Source organism: Gymnodraco acuticeps, unplaced genomic scaffold, assembly GCF_902827175.1.
Source record: "Gymnodraco acuticeps unplaced genomic scaffold, fGymAcu1.1, whole genome shotgun sequence".
NCBI lineage: Eukaryota > Metazoa > Chordata > Actinopteri > Perciformes > Bathydraconidae > Gymnodraco > Gymnodraco acuticeps.
In genome coordinates this window covers 55,602-76,041 of record NW_022992079.1, presented here as the reverse complement: position 1 = coordinate 76,041, position 20,440 = coordinate 55,602, and the positions used below count along the sequence as shown (strand labels likewise).

General features: G+C 40.9%; 1 protein-coding gene across 5 annotated transcripts in view; it reads right to left on the bottom strand.

Moving 5' to 3' along the window:
- The window catches only part of LOC117537192 (plasma membrane calcium-transporting ATPase 1-like), a 141,998-nt gene that overhangs the window by 85,328 nt on the left and 36,230 nt on the right, over positions 1 to 20,440 (bottom strand). The window lies entirely within an intron of this gene.

Here is a 20,440-nt window from a genome sequence, read left to right as displayed (position 1 = left end):
ATTTGAAGCGTTTTTTTTGCCAAAACAGGATTTACTGAATTCAGGTAATATGAATCAAACTGCTAGGTAAATATATTTTCAGAATGTCTTTTTATCTATTTTTGCACAAGAACTCTTCCTTTTCCATCATCAGTCAAACTCATAGTATCAACTCAAAGGCTCCAAACCTTTCTGTGTTTTCTTTGGGTTTCAATCATTTTTGGGCTTTTGCATTGTGAGCACAGAATTGATCTTCAAGCAGATACATGCTTTTCATCACCGCAGCTACTGTCCAATCAGAGGAGAGGAGGGGTGGGCTTTACCAACTGAACAACAATGGTAATTTTCACCCTACGACAACAGCAAACATCAAGTTAGGCAGAACATAAATCCAATGCTTTAAACTACCAGTGGGGTGTGCAAACTAACAGCAAGACCATCATCATCACTATCACCTTTCCAAATGGATTAAACTGCTAAAACAGAATTGACAGACAAGTGACAGGCATCTAAAAACACTCCAGACATAAACAACAAGCTCATTGTGTTTGTCCTCATAGCTGTGTTAAAACACAGTCCACTCAATCCTTGGTTCCATGTTGAAAGCTCATACCTGGGATTCCTGTCTGACTGGCTGGATGACTGCACAGTTTACACAACCTGAGGCCCCATAGTTCATTGTAAGTGTGTGTGTGTGTGTGTGTGTGTGTGTGTGTGTGTGTGTGTGTGTGTGTGTGTGTGTGTGTTAGTCCTCTATTCTTTAGTCTTTTCCCATTCCTGCTCAGAGCATCAAACTACGGCAAGCTGTGTCTTCAGACATTAAAAGCATATGAACAAACCCCAGTCCAAGAGTAACACATTCATTCATCTGCTCATGTCCGCACGCACGGTCCACATACTAAACGTCATGACCGCACCAGTTGGACACGCCAAGAACGTGTGAAAACGCCTAGGCAGAAAATCAATGTTCAAGATACACTGAATGTGAATAGGGCTTCCAATGCTGCACCCATAAAAACACATGCATGAAAGACAAGGGTTAGACAGCTTCAGGAAACAAAAAGCATACCCAAAACACTTAAACAAATGGTTGCTAAAATGTAATTGTAAATACCTATGAAAAACGTTGCCACAGAAGAAATAGTCAATATAAAAGGTAAAAGTAAGTAGTAAAGTAAGGCAAATATCTGGGTCTCATTGAGATGATATCAAGTCCTTGAGGTTTGCACTGGCACTACCAAGCCCATCCTGTTTTGACTAGATGCTATGAAGACATTTTAAATACAAAACTGTGGAATTTACTTCCTTCGCCAGTGTTTTCAAAAATCAACTTACTCGTTTACCATTAAGTGAGTCTAGTTTAAACCGTGTATTTCCCCTGAAGCTTCTGTGGGAGTATCTAGTCGCTATCCTATATTTTAAGGATTTAACAATGCAAGTAATGGAAGTAGCAGTCTGACTGGGGTACATAGGAACATAGAAATGGGGAATGCTCACAGCGTGGGATGCATTACAATATTGAGCGCACTTTTTAGCATTTTTAAATGGCATATTTTGACATTTAAAACAAAGCAATAAAACTGAGAGCTGAAAATATGTATTAATCAAAAAAATGGCAGAAATAAATAATTGGCAACCATTCCAAATATCAGTCAATACTAGAAATAGAGTCATTGATCGCCAATATTCTAAACTAGTTGGTGCTGGTTCTTGTTTTTATATTTCAGGAAACTGAATAACCTTGGGTTTTTGACTTTGTGTTGGACAAAGCTAGACATTATATATATATTAACCAGAGTTTGGCAAATTTGTAATTAACATTTTCACAATTTATCTTGCATTTTAAAGATCAAATGATGACTTGATTAATAGAGAATGTCATCATCAAATTAGTAGATGATGAAAGTATTTGTTACCCCCAAAATACACCAGGAGCGTCTGCGCCGCGTTACGTTGCGGCTGAGCCACGCTGCGACCTCCTCCTGCGACAACACACACCAGACGCGTTTCAAAACGTTGCGGAAGCGGAGCGTCGTGTGTGCAGCCTCGCAGTTGTTGTTGATTTTGGAATATTTCCTGGACATTTGTACTTCTAAAAGTAAGTAGGCTATACGTAGTTAAATGGTTTATGTTTGTGTCTGTTTAAATCGTGTTTATTGTTGTTATTTCCTATTTTGTTGTTTTGTAGACTACAGACACAGTTAATAATAATTGTAATATTCCAGTTATAAACGACATGAATCAAAGATGTGTTGCTGTATTTTAGTGGTAAAAAAATATGCATTCATCATCATAATTATTCTATATATCATTTACAGTGCCTGTAAACCGGAGGAGAACGCTGGCATGTATTCTCCTACTTGAAAGACTACGGGGGGATGGGGGGAGGAGTTTACCTTACGGCTGCGCCGCGGCAAAAATAGGATTCATCCTAATTTTAGAGAAGCGCTGCGCCGAGCCGCTTCTGGGACGCGTCTGAGCCGTAACACGGCGCGTGTGGTGTAATAGCACCCATTGACTAGAGTGGCCGCGATCCTTACGACCGCCGCGGCGCGGCCGTAACACGACGCAGACGCTCCTGGTGTGTTTTGGGGGTCAGGCACTTGAGTGCCTGTTTACAGCGATTCCCTTCATCAGATAAAGTAAGTGGAATGGCCGAAGGCATCGAGACAAAGAGGTGGAGCACTGCTAATAAACTCAGAAGGACTAGGAGACGGTGGCATAGGAGACGGCGGCATAGAGGACGCGTCCTTCATGTCGTTTTAAACCAAAGAAAAGCATCGGTGAGAAGACAGATTCGAACGGAGCAGAGCAGGAACATCTGGAGGACGTCCAGAGATTTAATAATCCTGTTTACAGCCTGAAGCTCAGCCTTCACTGCAGAATCCTGATCCACACTGATCATACAAATGCACTGAAAAAGACCTCTGTGTGAGTGATTGTGTGTGTTGGGTAGGCACATCAGACACTGGTGGCACTGGTCAGTCCCCAGGTGTGAATGTTCACGAGGAGCAGTCAGATAAAGCCTCCATTGTCGCAGCAGATGAAGGAAAACTCACAGCGGGACGGAAAGATTTAGAGCCCTGTCCCTTTAATGTTTGTGCTTTTCATTCAACAGTATTGTGCATTAGGGTTTTCTATAGTAGGGGAGGTAGTCACGCTGCAGTCGAGCCAAGTACTTTATCTCAATGATGGGATGGAGGTTTTCTAGTCACAAATAACAGTTGGAGCCTAAAGCCATTTTCATCTCACTGAGGCTGTTACTGTTTGTTATATTGCCTTCTGCAATATGTAAACTCCTCCACTGGACAAATAGTGCAGAATATGTCCGTGTCTGGTGATAATACTGATTATTATCAAATAATGGTAATGCAACTGGATTTTTGTTGACTTGATGCAAACCAAATTACATTTGCATCGACCTAATAAAGGCCTCTTAACTGTGAGATAATCATACCATGGGATTTCATGAGCCCTTACTTAAATATATAAACACCTGTTATTACCAAAATACCATACTTCGGTCATTTAACAACCACTGAACCATCACCATATCAACTGAGCAAACTTCGTCCACTGAGGAAAGCCATTAGGTGTGGCTGCATTTTTATTTTTGTAATGACCATAGTCAGTAATTCATTTTTTAATTCAACTCAAAACTATGAATTTATCTGCTGTGATTTAATATTGATTTAACATTATTCAAAAGAATAATAATAATTCACTTTGGAGTGAAAGTGTAGTTGAGATGGCTGCAGCTTTACAGGACATCAAAACTGAATCGTCTTATTTATGAGATATAAGCTACAAGGCTATGCTAACTAAAAAATCCGTACGATGAGTCGGACTCGAGTGCCGATTTTCGGGACTCAACCTTGCGCACTGATTTACGCGACTTGGACTCGTGAATTCTCGCGCACGATGACTTGGACTCGGACTCGCGAATTCTCGAGCACGATGACTCGGAATCGACTTGTACATTGACGCTCCGACTCGGACTCAAGCAAGTTTTCTCTGGAGTCTGATGTCCTCTATCCTGGCATGTGCACCTGCGAGGCGAGTTCACGTACTGGGCCCCGCTATTCCAGTCTAAAGATGTATCAGACACACCCCGCATCGTGCTGTATGCTTTCACACATTCTGCTTCCACATTGGGAAAGAGCAGCGCAAAATGCTCGTTATGTGGAAACAATATTGAAGAGAAGGCTCCGTAACACATTACTCTCAGGATCGAGTTCAGACATATAGGCTGTCTTGAACACTATCATCAGAGTAACGTGATCTAATAAATAAATAAAGATTCAGCCGATAACACGAAAGCACATGGATACTTAACATGCAGAATGATGTCATTTTGCATGCTAAGTAGACATGTGCTTTCTGGGGCATCCCCGGCTGAATGATGGTCAGACTCTCTAACTGATGGTATCTGTTTATTGCACACCCTTGCTTGTATACAATCATTACCAACGTAAGAGCTTGTGCCCTTATCAGCCAGGTGCTAAAAACCGAATGCAACTATTTAGTATGTTAATTTATTCGTCATCTATCGTCATTATACATGTGTTGACACTGCTCCGTTGTCCATTGACTTCCGGTAAAAGTTCCTTCAAAATAAGAGTCCCGATCTTATTACTATCAAAAATAAAAGTGCAAAAGGAAAACGTTACCATAAGAAAATATTGGCATAGAAATATAATCACTTCTCTAAAAGGTAACTCATTTTAAATATAGTTAGACATATTAAAGAACATTTACAATAATACAAATAATAATAATAATAGTAATAAGCTTTATATTTGTATAGCACCTATTACAAGAATTGTAGCCAAACTCGCTTCACAGCAGTTGAATAGACATTAGAATAACATGACAGGATAAAAGCAATGTAGAGGAGCAGCTACATTTCAATACATATATCCACGAAGATTAATACATGAAGACTTGTGACTCGGACTTGACTTGGACTCTTCTCGGGTGACTCAGACTTGGACTCGGACACAGGTAATGATGACTCGGACTCGACTCGGACTCGACTCGGACACTCCTTGGGTGACTCGGACTTGAACACAGGTAATGATGACTCGGACTCGACTCGGACACTCCTTGGACTCGACTACGACTCTCCCTAGGTGACTCGGACTTGGACTCGAAGAGTGGTGTTGGACTCGTGAATTGGCACATTAAAACAGACAATATATCCGATTGGAGACTGAGGGGAAAATGAATGGACATTCCGTGTAGGAAACGGTGGGAAAAAACAGATTATCCGGATGCTATCTTGAGCAAAAACAGGTTAAACATTTGTTTTTAATGACTGCGATGACTCAGCAGGAGTTCCCAGGTCTGACCTCACCACCAGAGGAACATTTACTGTAAACGCTGCTCAGCTTTGTAGCAACAAACGCCACAACATTTAGATATTGGCAACATTAGACGCACTGCAAACCATCCCTTTTTAAAAAAAAATGTAATTAGTATTTTCTGTTAAAGTTGCTAAATTGATGAGTGTGTGGGAGATGAGGTCCTCCACAAGTGCAGTGATTGACGAAGTGTGTTAAAAATGTATAGCAGGGGTAGACATTAAGGGTACAATTCCCGGGGTGTCTAAATAACGAGTGTCGAGCCCTGTATAGTAATGTGAGTGGATGTGTGTTTGTGTTCATGTTCAACAGTAAACACAGCTGGAAGACATGCAGGCTGAGCGACACACAGAAACTAAATGTGAATTATATAATGATTGTGCTTCACCTACAGATCTAAAATCGGGGTGATGGGTTGAAGCCAACATTCCTCCCCAGCTTCGTATCCCTTTAAACTTTTTGACAGGCTGTGGCCATGCCCAGTTTTGAGCAGTTCAATGACATGCAATGAAACACACCGCCCACAGATTATGTTTCAGTCAGATACACTTCACATGAAAGGAGATAAAGATGCTCCAAATGACGTTTCCCTGTGACTTTAATATTGCAGCAGGAAATGAAATGTTCTTCCAATGTCCAAGTTTGTGTTTAGCCCTTTCCGGTTTCAACATGAAAATACCCGCTGTGCACAAAGCCAGCACAATAAGGAAAAAAATGTATACCAATTTTAGTACTTGACTGTTATACACAAAGCCCTGACCTCAACCCCATCCATACAATTGGGATCAGCAGATCTGCATAATTTCCCTACAATAATTCACTCCCAAACCCTGTGTCCACAAGCTTTTTTATTGTTTCTACGACAACAATATCTCAACACCATATCGCATGGTGATATGGTGTTGAGATATCGTTTGCCCTCATGGGTTTTATCATCTGTTAGGGTTACCACGTATTTATTTGACATAAACCAAGATCACCCACCGGAAGATCCTTGCTCTCACACTTTGTATAAACGAGGTTCACTGCTCAGTCGGACAAGTGTAGAGCTGGTACAGAGATAAAAGTACAACACCTGCCGGCCGATCTGCTCAAATAAACAGGTTTTTGATCTTTGTTTTGATAGATTTTGTCTGAAAGGCACAGTCAAAAACAAGCTTCTCCTCCAATTACAACATTGACGTCCCCAGGAATTTCAGAGAAAGTTGAAACCCTTTCAAATTCCAAGTGCTCGGAGCGGCCGCAACACAAATGGCGTAAAGCAAAAAAAAAGCAGGGTTGCAGTGCGCTCTCTCCTCATTGGAATCAATGGAAAAAAGGGTGCTATGGAGACGGGCCCTTCCTCTCCAGGTTCTTCTCTACCTCAGGAGTCAAACTCTTTATGCAGAATATTCATGTTCCTCCTCCTATTCCCACTCTAACCTGCGTGCTCTTTGAAGGGGAACTCCTTTGAAGTGCGTCAGCATCTGTGCAGAGGAGACCCTCCAAATGATCTGCCACTGTAACGAGCTCCATGGGGCCACAGGGCGGGGTCTCAGCTTTGATGTGGCCCAGGTGAAGTACCTGCAGCTGGGTTCAGAGTCAGCTGACAGGTGGAGCCCCATGCACAATAAAAACCCTTTAATCAAACACTATCACACGGTGTCTTTCTGAAAAGTCAGATTTTCCAGTGACTCATCCTTTGTTTTCCCTCCATATACTGCTGGCAATGAACTCAAAGAGTAAATGAAACAACCTAATTAGGACTCAGAAGTTACTCTTGTTAGCAGTTTTTCTCTTGGTTCATTCAAATGCACTGTACTCTGATTATGTTTTTTTAAATCTTATTTGCTGCGACCAGCTGCTCTATAGTCTGCTGTCGGTCTCTACACACATTTATTTCTGAGATTTGCGTCAAAGAACCGAAAATTTGGCATGGAGGTCAAATGTTTTTGAGTGTGTGTGTGAATGCTAGATGCATGCACAGATGTGTTTGCAGCTTGCCAATGTGTGATATGAAGACCTTTCCGATACGTTTAGTTTTACTTTTGAATATTTACGACCCCACATCAGAGCCATGACATGCTCCTTTCTCCTGCTGCAGCTACATGTCTAACCTCTCAGGCTGTTGGCTGCAGTTGGTAGTGCTGCTGAATGCTATGACTCAGGTTTCAGGACTGTTTCTGTTTGTACAAACTGCCGGCTGTGTAATAAATAACAGATTATAAAAAGGGAGGGACTGTACATGAGAGGAATGGCAGCTTGTGGAACATGAAAAAGCTGAGAGGGAAGGAAAAGAAGCCGATTGTTGCTCGACATTTCCTTCTTGATAAGCAGCAGCAGAAACAGTGAGTGCTGATTTGGAGACGGAAGCTTCTACAGTTGCAGTTGGGTGGGGGTGGTATATGTTTGGGGAAGGCTAAGGCTGCTCTTTAAAGATTGAGATAAGCTGCTTCCTACAGCTGTTTATAAATCACTGCTGTTTGCCCTGTTGTTAAAAGCAGAGCTTCAGATCACTTGTGAAGCAGCTCAATGACTCACACTCATTCATTCAGGTGCTGCACCTCCTCATTTAGTGGGAATGCTGTTAACAGCATTCCAACTACTGTATCTGTTATTCTACGCACCAAAAGTGTATTATTCCGCTGACTTATTTTGCCACGCTTCTCCTCCCGCATTGAACATCGCAGAAACTCCGTTCGAACATCAAAACGTTCAGCTCGGTCAGGAATCGATGGCTATTACTTTTCTCATTCATAACTTTCATAATTCCAGAGATACATCCCATAATACATCACATTTTTAACATTGAAGTCAAAGGAGAAATTCTTCAACTTCAACAAATCTTCATGCGCATTCAACTGCTAACTGTTCCTTCATACTTTCACTCAGAAACCTCATTCTAACTTTCAAATGTTACACATCTTTCTGACATTAGTCGTGTAAAACAACTTTTAAATCTGATTCTTACTTTTAGAGATATTAAACATTGTTCAGACCTTGTTATAGAGGTTTTCTTCAGATTTTAACATTAACTAGAGTGCGTGATGTCACAGCTAGAGGGTAGAACATCTTGAAATTTGCCTTCATAATATTTTTTTAAAACTGCCATAATTCCCAAACCCTACATTCCTGAGACATAATTTATCATGACAAATGTAGGAAAACATCTCGTAGCTTGAAAAATGACAAATAATTAAGTAAAATAATTAAACAAAATGCCTCTTGAGGGCATGAAGTGACAAAAACTTTCAACATGCCTCCATTAAAGCCCATTGTAATTTCAGGCAGATATTTCCTCACGGCAGCAGCCGCACACCTTTAGTTAAACTGCCAAAAAGGCCACATTATTAACCCGAAAGTACACACAAATTACACTTTAGATACTCAACTTCCTTGACATGCTTCACGTTTTGAAATTTCACAGATATCTGTTACGGTTCTTCCACAAAACGTTCACATGTAAGAGGTTTATCTCTCATTCAGAACAATGGAAACCTGTGATCTCTACAGAGCTCGTTAGTTCAAATATAAACACCTGTGTAATGGAACACGATGATGTCATCACCAGCGTTTCCGCCAGGGGGGCGTCTTGCCGTCATTTGACGCCCTTATTCAGCTCGGGACGCCCTAAACGCGAGCCGAGGGCGTCCAAAACTATTAATAATTCGAGAGAAGATCGAGAGTTTTTATTGCTTGAAATAATGAAAAGGAAAAAGGACAAGGACATCCCTCTGTTGGAGGGGCAAAGGAGTCTGGTGGGATTATTTTCGGACTATTGAAGATCGTTTCCCTGACATCGAAGGTGCCTGCTACCGGACAACACGGAACGTGCAAGATTTGGACGCGATGAGCGGGGGGGTTTTAGTGGAGCACGCGCGTGAGCTGCGAGCACCAGAGCCTCGCAGCGGCGAAACTGAGGCTCCATGGTAAACTGTGGAAACACGAAGAGCCGTGTGGGAGGCGAAACAGCCGGCGCTTTAAGAGAGCCGAGCCAAATGATCCGGCTCACTAACGTAAAAAGACAGTATCTATAAGGGACGGCTCAAGTAAAAATTCAAAACAACGATGCAGCCATCAACGCATCTAAGCGTATTATGGGGTGTCATCAAATGCCGTTGCCATGGCGACAGATCATTCGCCATCAAGTTAGTTCAAAAGTTTGCAGCTCAAATATTCTGCTGCTTTTCCAAGCCTTTTTACTTTCTTTTCTTCTCTCATCACACATTCAAGCCCCCAGTGTTCATGTATCATTTCAATCTAAATTCTTCACTTTCTTCTTACACATTACATTTCAGCATAGCAGTTTAGCGTCAGATTTTCAGCATAAAGCATTCCCACTAGCAATTTCTTCAGGAATTGCATTCACTAGTTTGGACTGTACCTGCGTTAACCCCCATAGTGAGCCTGTTGACCTAAAACAGTCATCATATTTAAAAAGTAGTTGTTCAGAGCTCAGGGCCTCTCAAACAGCATATCATAATTATAGATGGGAAGGTCTTTTTTTTTCCCGACTTTTTAATTATTTATTTAAGCAGGGGGATCAAATATAATTCACAAAATAATACATTAAAGAAATTGTACTAATAATAATTGAAAAGGATGATAAATTAAAAATGTGTTTCCTATGTGTGATGCAATACAAAATAATGATAATTACCCATTGAAGAAACATCCCATATTCCATTCACAGTTGTCCGAGGGGTCTGATAAGCAGATGACGTTGTTCCTGCTGACACCTGAGCTTGTTGAACTGTGTCACAAACGGTGTGCTTTATACAGCTACAGGTCACCTGACATGAACACTGATCTTTTATAGACTGAATTAAGATTGCTGGCAAAACTTGCTAAATCCAATCTAATGGCTTCCAATTAACGTATAATTAAAACCGACTTAGTCAACTTTATTTGCCTCCCTGTTTACTCCTGTACCACTGCGTGCTTAGGTTAGCGTTATTGGTATTTATTAAAAAGCTTAGTTGAATGCTCAAGTCTTATTGGTCAATATGGAAATTCCAGAGGTCAGCTAATTTTTGCTAAAATACTGCTGCTGAGAACAGACCATTGCTAAGGAGGATCAAGGGACAACGGGAAGTCATATCAATCAGCAGAAAGTAGTAGTACTTGTTAATTTAACGTCAGCTTTGGACAACGAACATTAGTTTTCTCCATCAGAAAAACAACATGGAATACTTTATGAATATCTACTTTTATATTTGTGAGAGCATGAGATTCAATAGCAATTCATGATTGCTAAACTGTCCCCAGTAAAGAAAAGTAAAAAGAGAATTAGAGAGTGCTGGACATCAGGGAAATCAACAGAAGAAGACAGAAGGGAAGTAAACGGTAACAGGGACACGGTATGGGCTCTGGCAATATTTAAAAATGGGTTCATGGAAAAGCAAATGTGAACAGACTTGGACAGTTACAGAAAACCTCGATCGTCATTTTAAACGACGTTGCTGTCACCGCAGTTCAAGCTCTTGGTACACAGTGGAATAAACTGTTTTTTTCTTAGTGGATGCAATACGATCATTTTTAAATGAAAATTGTGAGTCAAGCAGTTGATTTAGAAAGTATGTAGTCGTCAAAAAAGCAGGATCCAGTCCAGCCCTAAAAACAAACAAATCTGATCATTATTACTTTTTTATTATTACATGTCACTTGTTAGACGCTTTTATCCAAAGCGACTTACATACTCAATACTGTGGGTAATCCCCACAGGAGCAATTTGGGGTGAAGTGTCTTGCCCAGGGACACAACGACATGCTGGCTGCAGTGGGGTTTGAACCTGTGACCCCCTGATCCCACAACCAAGGCTCTATCCACTGCACCACACGCCTCCCATTAAATCCAAATGAAGCGCTAACATCTGCGGAGTGACATATTCAAAGAGACACACTTCGTCCTGCACTTCTCAAACCCTCTCATATAGCAACATGCTGAGGTTGTTTTGTCACATTGTGTTATCTCGTCTCGACGTCTGCCGCCCTGTGCAGTGCAGGGCTCGACATTAAGGACTGCCCGATGGCCCGGGGCCATCTAGTATTTAGCTCGGGCAATGAAGCCTCACCTGCTGGTTGCCCGATCGGCAATCTATTATGCCAGTATCATGCAGCTCGTGGATCCAGTAATGAGTGACCCGACAGTAAAACTAAACATATCTATAACTAGTTTAGGTAGTTTGAGAGGTAATTAAAATAGCTACAGTACGTGTGATATTCTAACCTGAAGTGTGTGGTTTGTCCGCTCACCGCTGCATGTGTTCATGCAGAGCTGCATGTCGACTCGTTAGCAGCAGCTGATCTCTCTCTCTCCCGTCAGATTAGACTTCACTCGCGTTTATGTCCATATCGATCAGATCCAGCTAGTTCTAGCTAATGGTATGACTACCTGCTTATTAAAAGACACCTAAACAATAAGCGTCGCTATGCAACTGGGTGAGGCCACAAAGTATAGCGCAGCATTATGCATTTGTTTACATGCCCACCGGAACCCCGAGGCATTACCAACAGATCAACGCACAATCAACCCATACAGGACATCTCTTTCTCCACATTGTTAGACATTAGAATTGACTATTCTTGTCTGTCACATACTCTTCTTGTCTGTCACATAAGTGGCGCAACTGAAGCGGTATTGCGCTAAAGGGAAATTATTTTGACCGGACATTTTGACCGAAGAGATTTAGATTTGCCGGCTAACGGGAACTTTGACGTCGCCATTTTGTGTGCTTCGCGGATGCGCTCGGCTCCTCTCGACTGCTGCTCGGGTCTGCTCGGTCGGCTTCCGGATGAGGAGGAATTCGTTCGACCAACTTACATTAATAACATTACAAACATTTTTAACAGGGGCCATAATAGTGTAAATAATGTTTGTTTTGGCATTAATAACTGAATGTAATGTTTTCTACTTTTGTACATCTGGGAAGGCATTTGCCTTCATCAGATGGAAAGTGTCTTGACCAACAACTTAAGTATTTCTTATAGCTATGCAGGGCATGCAAGCGAGCAAACACAAACAAGAACAAACAAACAAGTGAAATGAAGAATACAATTTAACAATATAATATTGTGGTGGTTCATCTTATAATTCAGTCTAGAGAATGCACCAGACAGCATCTCAGACCTGCAAATATCTAAATGTTCTAGGGGGAGGCCCCCCAAACCCTTTGTGCGTCATTTCGTCCGCGCATTTTTCAGGACAATCTCTATTGGGCTCAGGGCCATCTGTAAATTAGCTTAGATGAAATATGTTCAGTTCATAATCATATTGGTTATTTTCTGCCTCTACTGTAACATATTTCCATCCTTTAATTTTCAAAAAGCTCTTTATTTTTCTCATACTGCCTGTGCTGCAGCACCTCTTCTCACCCTCTGTCTGAAACCAGGGCCCAGCTCTGATGTGCCACACAGATGTCCGAATTGCACCATCAGTGGAGCAAGCGGACACACCATAGGCCTTGACAGAGAAATGTGGTTGTTTTTTTCCATTCAGAATTGAGTAAAACAAAAAATAATGAATGTTAATTGCAGCTATAAGCAGGACAGATTTGTAGAACTGAGAAAGTTGGTCAACTGTCTGACAGAGTGTTGGCACTAACTGTACTGTTTGATAAAGTGTAGTCTTCACAGCCAAACTTTAAAACTCACAGATGTCATGCTGTCTTATTAACTACAGTGATGGATGAGGCCGTCAGTATCACTAAGAGCTTTCTGGTTTTCACTGTGGACACATCAAATCAATAAATCAATCAATAAAAACACAGATTCCTTCCTGAACTCCTTATGGAGGTACTTTTTACTTTTCTTGGTTTACTTACAGGTCTGGGATGCTTTGGCAGAGCTAACCAACGACTGATCTCATATCTGATGTAAATTGGAGAGAAGTCCATTCTTGTGAAACAAAGCATGAAATCTTCCTGAAAGGCTCCCGCATCACAGGGATCTCTCGTCGAACTGTATTTAAGGATATTCAGGGGCCTGTTTTGTTGTTAGCCAGCAACCAGACAGCAGCAGGTTGTTCTCCGTTGAGCTGGAGGACTAATCAATGATGGTACATCGCAGGAAACACAGAGCCCCAGGACAGGCTGTTAAAAAATATATAGAAGCGATATTTATCCTGTCAATCAAAGGAATAAATGAAAAAGCCAGTAAGAAAAGAGAAAAAATCAATGAGACCATCAGCAGAGGAGGTCAGGTCTACATCATAGAGCAGGAGTCATTATGATGACCATTATTCACCCGTAAGATGACGGGCTGTCTCAGGAGAGTCCCCCTGTCCAACAGATTGATTTCTGCTGAAGACTCATGCTGCAGACTCTTTGAGTTAAATGTTACAGACCAGCAGGAGCCAAACTGGGAGATTCAGGCAGAAAAACACACCTCTTTCACTATCAAGGGGAACTTGATCTTTGGAACCCCTGGTCTTTATCAGCTCTCCTCTAATGCAGGAACATAGTGTAATATCTGTCAGCTTGTGTTAACATTCTGGCAAATTGGCACAATACAAATATGCCGAATAAGGTATGAGATACAATGTAATATGTATCTCATGTATTTTTTTTTAATGATTTCCAATGTTATTTATAGGCTTTTATTTTCCATGGACTTAAGAGAACTACTTCCTTAGAAAGTGTATGTCACACTAATCTATAAATATGTATAACATGTTTTTAGTTTTTTTACAATTTCCAAGGTATTTATTGCCATGGAGTTAAGAGAGAACTGTTTCCTCAGAAAGTGCATGTCACAATAAATCTAAATATATGTATTGTATATCATGTCTTTTTCTATGACTTCCAAGCAGATTCATGGACATTTATTTGACTTCAGAGAGAACAATTTCCTCAGAACATTTTAAGTCAAACTCAATCTTAATTTATGCACTTCCTGTCTTTGTGTCAGAGTTCCCGTTAGCCGGTAATTACCGGACTATGACCGGTAAAATATGCTGAAGACCGGTAAATCTAAATCTCTCCGGTCAAAATAATTTCCCTTTAGCGCAATACCGCTTCAGTTGCGCCACTTATGTGACAGACAAAAGAGTATGTGACAGACAAGAATAGTCAATTATAATGTCTAACACTTAATGTGGAGAAAGAGATGTCCTATGGGTTGATTGTGCGTTGATCTGTTGGTAATGCCTCGGGGTTCCGGTGGGCATGTAAACAAATGCATAATTCTGCGCTATACTTTGTGGCCTCACCCGGTTGCATAGCGACGCTTATTGTTTAGGTGTCTTTTAATAAGCAGGTAGTCATATCATTAGCTAGAACTAGCTGGATCTGATCGATATGGACATAAACGCGAGTGAAGTCTAATCTGACTGGAGAGAGAGAGAGAGATCAGCTGCTGCTGACGAGTCGACATGCAGCTCTGCATGATCACCTGCAGCGGTGAGCGGAACAAAACACACACCAGGCTAGAATAGCACACGTAGCTATTTTAATTATCTCTCAAACTACCTAAACTAGTTATAGATATGTTTAGTTTTACTGTCGGGTCACTCATTACTGATCCGCGAGCTGCATGATACTGACGGGCTGTCAGGAGAGGGAGAGAGCGCTCCGTTTATTATTCCAGTGTTATTATAAATGACTGTACACTGTTGAATAATGTAGTTAATCTACTATAATTAGTTTGTTTAATATCGAATCATATCAATTTGTTTTAAAGCTCAATAAATAACAAAGAAGACCTTTGACCGGCACTTTTCTCATTTTGTCCGGAAGATTTCAACTTTAACGGACATGTTGACCGGTAAAAAAATATTCTAACAGGCTTTGTGTATCAGATTTCACAGATGTTGACGTCAATAGCAGCAATCATCCTCAAGTGTTTTAAAGTACCTTCAACACACTGTTGCAATTGTTGACTGGTTTAAAATATTTAATATCTTACTTCCTGTTCTCTTACATTCATGCAGGATCTTTGCCTCACGTCATAACCAAGATAAATTTTGTATGCAAATATATCTGTTTTATATTTGAATATCGTGTTGTTTTTCGACTGTACTAGGGATGCATACCGGTATCCGGTATTACCGAAATACCGGTTACTGGTGGCTACGGTATACCGTACCGAAATCAGATCCGGTTTCGATACTTTTTAATTAATTTTAAAAGTGAGTCCGTGGCCCGTGATGGCGGGTGTTATAAATTAGATTGCATAATCGTTTTTCTTCATAGTTTGTTCAATACTAGAAAGGTAAAAGTCCCACAAATGAACTGTGATGGGATTTGTTTTCTCTCACCAGTGAAGCTCAATGTTGATTTTAAAAGATGAGATTTGTTTGTTTGTGCAATGCCGAGATCTCTTGACCTTTATTCTATTATGTATTTGTTCTCTAGTCGAATCTCAGGTTTAACATTAATTATAACGGTGCTATAACGGTCTGTTTGCATTGACAAAATGTGCTATTCACGCGGCACACCTGATGGCGGGTGTTATAAAAGATATTCCATAATCGGTTTTCTTCATATTTTTTATGTATTTTTCATTGTTTGTTTAGTACTAAAAGGTCCAAGAAGTCCCACAATTTAATTTAATATTCATTTGACATGTTAACTATATCGTAAAGCGCTTCATGGGAGCACTTTGTGCTATATAAATAAAACTTGATTTGATTTGATTTGAATTGTGGGATGATACATTTTCAAAGTATCACGATATGTATCGGTTGAGTATCGGTATCGTTCAGTGGTATCGGTATCGTAAAAAAGTCAACGATATGCATCCCTAGACTGAACAAAACAAAACATTTAAAAACGTTCCTATGAGGCTTGAGGAAATTGAATTAACATTTTTCACATGAAGGTAAAAACTAAAGGTTGTTGTTTTACGACAGTGAAACCAAGACAACCTAATCTGACTGTTGCACTTCCTGGAGTCCAAACACACTCTGTTGTGCACATCCTACTGTGCAGTGAAACACCCCACAACACCCAAGAGCCTGTTCCAGCCCTGAGCGGTGAGACAGCACATTACTCAGCCTCAGATGACTGATGTTGTTGGAGCATCTTGTGACCGAGAGGCAGAGAGGGGGAAAAGCCTCACAGTCTGCTGTTTGTTGGACAATGTAACACCAAACATTCCAGTTTTTTTTTTAATGAGAAATAACCGTTCGGGCTGTCATAGAGCGGAGCAGAAAACACAAGCTGCCATTCATGTGGATGGATGGGAGGAGGCGTATCTAACTGGCCAATCAGAGATCAGCTGAGTGTGACAGGGTCTTATTCAGGAAAGGAATGTGATGAAGGAGGTGATAATGGACACATTTTTCTCAGTGATCAGTAAGAGGATCTACAGCACCGTCAACATGATGACATGTCAGAGTCCTGCCGGTACCTGACAGAATGATTCAAAGAGCAGAAAAAAAAATGTGGGCAATACAAATAACAAGTCCAATGCAACATAAAGTATAATACAAATAAAACCTTGCAATGTAATAGTGCAAAAAGCATTACAGTGCAAGTAAAACGTACAGTAGGAATAGGTCAATAACTATGAATGATGATGTGTCCCCTTAATGGGGCAATAACCCCTCATTCGTGGACAATTTGACCTTTTGCCCTCAACTATTTCTGACACTAACCTCACCTGCCACAACTTTTTACAGTGCTTCAGCTCCAGATTTTACTACTACATAAATATGTTTAAGGCCAGAAACACTTTTATCCAGAGCCAGTAACATGTATTTTCCTACCAATACACATCAGGAACAATTGATGGCTCAGTGTCTTGTTCAAGGTCAAACTTTTGTTTAGACGTAGCATAATGTTTACCTTTAAAGCTGAAAGCCGAACTCATCAGATTGTCATATTTAAAAAGTCACATGACAAAATGCTCTATGTGCAACCACACACACACTCTCACGTGCCCTTTTTTTCCTAGTGAACTTTGAAATGAAAAGCCACTTCAGTTTCTTTAAGCACATGATCTCACAGCGCCGTGGCTAAAGGTACTGAACTGTGAAAAACACGACCCCAGCTCACAGATCAAACCTCCAGATCTTAAGTTAAAACGACTTTCAGAGTATAAAATAAACTTTATACAAAAGTAGTTTTCCCCCCCCAAACAGCAGAGGAGCGAGCAGGTCCCTGCTCCTTTCTGATGTTTTTTATGTATTAACAGATTGTCCCAGTTTTGGAGCGTCTGGGCTGTGACAGCAGAGTGTGTGTGTTTCTGTGATGAGCGGCTGCGTGCTGATTGTGTGCAGTCACCATGGAACAACAGAGAGCCATGTCCAGCTCTACAACACAAACACTGCATACCAACAAGCCCAGTACACACACACCAGAAATCAGGACCAACAGGATTCAGACCTGGTGGATGGACACTATGTGTGGGTGAGTGTGTGTGTTGCAGAGTTCCCTGTTGGCAGGGCTCCGGGTTGAAAGCCCGACATCACTCTGACAGGACAACAGGAAACAAACCAGCAGGGACTCTGTGCAGCGTCTGCAGTCTGAGCAGGAACCAGGACTGAGTGTCAGCAGGGATTCCCCAACTATTGAGCCGCACACATCCTGACTCATCTGTCTCTTGACCTGCCGAGGTGATGTTTAAAAAAAAAACACCATGGCAGCACTGCTTAAACAATCAAATACATTTGTTTTCTGATTTGAAAATAATCTACTTCTGACATGGGAGGATCCACTTTTCGTTGATATGCGTCTGGTGAGCAATGCAATGCTGATACTTAACGCTATGACGGCCTTCATTTCAAAGTCAATTTACTTATAGTGTGCATTATTATTCAGCGTGAATGGATATTCCTTGACATTCCCTCCACACAATACGAACAGGGATGCGTTTAAGGCGAGACACGGCAGGCAAAAACATAGTTTTTCAAGTACTGGTCAATTTTGAGATTTTGTGCTATTTTGATTCCATAACATGTTTTCTTTCAGGCTTTTGGAAGGAAAACGTACAAAATACACATTTAAGTGTTTATTTTACTATAGTTTGTCTATTTGCGTCTGTAGATTTCTCCTAAATTCACCAAAAGTGAGCATTCTAACGTAACATAAAGTACCGCGACCGCTGTGTGCACCATGTCAACAGAGGTATCGCTGGAAAGCTGTGTCTCTCCTGCACAATCTCATCGGATCCAAATATGGTCATTTCCTTTGTATCAGCAACCAATCGTGAAAGCACAAACGGGTCTTAAACCAAGAAACGAAATTTCATTGGCTGGTGTCAATTTCTGACAACGTGATTCGTTCAGATGCGTCACGTGGTGTGCTAAAACACTTCCTGGTTAGCTTTCAGCTAGAAATTGAAATCTCAAAATGGCAAAAGAACGGCGAAAAAAACGTTCACAGAGAAGACAACAACAATTGTCACTTGCACGAAGCAAGATTATATAAAAAACAAATGACCCCGAACATGAAATACCTTCACGGAGTGCGTCGATGCGAAAGCTATCATCCAAAGAACAGGAGGGTTTAGCTAGCGCCTCACTGCAATCTTTAAAGGTCGTTTTCTCAAAATGAGTTTTTTCTCCTACTCTGAGTTCGAAATTTCAACTTCAGTAGCACGTACATACACCAAACCTTCCAGTTATATTCCTATCAATATTATGAAGGCTTTTACAGAAGGGTTTGTTCATATATCATTCATAGCCTGAATTATACAACATTGTATACCTAAAAACATGGCGAAAATTGATATTTTAGGGCTGTTGACAGTATTTTCTGATTTATGGAGTGATAAAAAGAGATATCCAATATCCCTTCTGTAAAAGCCTTAGATACTAATATGACTACAAAATGAAACAAGAATTTTGAACCTGGCTTTATCCAAAGTTCAGATTTCGATTCCTGAAATGTGTTAAAATATGTGCATATTTAATAAGATAATGGATAATTTGCATATGTAAACATGCTATTTCAGAAAACTTGTAATACAAACAACAATTGCCTTATTGTAAGGAATTAACTGGAGAAATTTCTAGCTGATACCTTTAAGTTAAAAAAATTACCCTATTCACCTGGGGTGTCTTGCCTTAAGATGCTAAATGGTCGTCTATTTTAACTTTAATTTCAGGAACAATACTTAGTAGACACAGTGTCCTTCGAAATGAAATCAGTTACAAGCAGGAGCAGTTAGAAATAGCTAGACGTGCATTGGGTTAACTGTAACTGTAAATAGGTAGTGCCATCAGTACACTGAATTTTGCACAGGATGCAGGTGAAATCTGTGGGTATGTATAGATGTAATCAAACTAGCAACTCTCGTATCAGTTAATCTGTACTGACACTGCCACATGCTGCTCTGATTAATGACTGGCAGTGGGTTTACAATGTCATGCATTTGAATGTGTTTCATTTGATGCAATTTAACATAGATCTTAAGGCCCGGACACACAGACGGACACCGACTGTTGTGTCGCCTCGCGTCTCTGCGTTTTGGCCAGATGTCTCACTGGAACACACCGCTAAGACTTCTGCCGACGGCCAAGTTGCACGTACGAACTGCGCATGCGTGAGTGGCAATAACTCTCTTTACCACAGGCGGCGGTAGTGTGTATTCGTCATTCAAAAGAGGCAACAACAGGAAGAGAGACTGCGTGATAACCAGTGTTGGGACTAACGCGTTACAAACTAACGCGTTACTAACTTACTGTAACGCAAAAGTTGTTACCTAGTTGTACTAGTTACCTATTCCCATTCAGTAACGCCGTTATAGTTACTGTGATTTAAATGGGTGCGTTACTGCGTTACATTATGTGATGGAACTGAACCGAATCTCCCTGCGGATGTAGTTTACAGGCGAATACAGCGATGTCCTCTCACAGCACCATGGAAAAGTGAAACTGACCAGAGAGGAGTGATGATTGGTTAACGCGGGGTAACATTTCAGGGTAAGCCAATCAGAGACAGAGTTGGGCGGGTTTTGCCTTATGGGGAAAATACACAGACACACAAACACTTGCTAACACACACACATACACGGCAACCCCCACCACCAGCACACACACATACACTATGGCAGATGCAAGTATCAGCGAGAGCAGCAGCGCATTTACAACTTGGAGATATAACCACTATTTTCAATTTGTGGGGATAAAGGACGCAAAAAATATTACGGTCAAAACTGTGTGCAGGACAGAAAGCA